We start from the raw sequence: 1,137 nt of genomic DNA on the forward strand, positions 1-1,137 counted from the left end.
ATGATAGCACCACGGTTTTTTGTTGATGTATAACGCGTTATAAGTACCTAATAGATATTATGATATGATTAATTTGGAATTTATTATAGGTACCTATTATAGGTCAATTTTTTTTTTAATACCATAGATAAGTATATATATGTCTAATACATAGACTGATATACCGTCTCCGCTCAGAATCGTTTTTCTTATACAGTGATATTATATCATTGAATTCAAATTTAATACTGTCCATTATACAGTGACCCACTTCTAACCTACTGTACAGCAGAGCGACATCCACTTACCCACGTTTTTTTTTATTATGTTTGTGTTTTTATAAAAAAATGTATATTATATTAGCACTATTATTATTGGCGTATTATAAAACCGAACTCGACAAGAAGAATAATATGATTTCTAATATTTACTACGATAACCATAGTTGGTCTTAGGATTTGAAATTTGAAAGGAATTTAGTCTCGTACACATTTTAAACATGATTTAACGAGCCCATGGTTTATGGACCTTTCACTGATAAATTATTTATCTAAAAACTATTTTTGAATAAATCTGGCTTATCAAATCTATCCTAAGTGCACCTATAATTGTATAATTAATTTTAATTAATGCAATCTAAACTACGACCTGGAGCCACATCTTAATTGGTTGACTGAATATCACTTCATGTGTGAAACTTAGCACGGTAAGTACCTACTGTGTTTGCAGCTATTTTAAGTCGAGGAAAAATAATTCATATAATTTTAAACATTACTTTAATTTAAACACTAAAAAAAGTTAAATTCTTATTGGAAACAATTTACTGTCGAAATATTACAATATAAATAAACTAATTCTATTCGATTAAACAGTGTATAGGCACAATCGTCGTCAACAATTAACAATACTAGCCAACACAGTATAATATCAATGTTATATGCGACATAGTTTTTATTGTTTAAACGTCATAATAATAATGGTGAACGGAGTGGCCGAGCGGATTAAGGCGTTGGTTGCGACCAGAGATGTGAGGCTGAAAAGTTTCTGAAATTTTCAAGTGAAACTTTTCATGAAATTTGAAAAGTTTCAAGGCTATTGAAATGAAAAGTATTGAAACTTTTCAATGTCAAAAATGTAATTTAATAATCGTACGTATAC

The sequence above is a fragment of the Acyrthosiphon pisum genome, chromosome X (assembly GCF_005508785.2).
Source record: "Acyrthosiphon pisum isolate AL4f chromosome X, pea_aphid_22Mar2018_4r6ur, whole genome shotgun sequence".
NCBI classification, from domain to species: Eukaryota; Metazoa; Arthropoda; class Insecta; order Hemiptera; family Aphididae; genus Acyrthosiphon; species Acyrthosiphon pisum.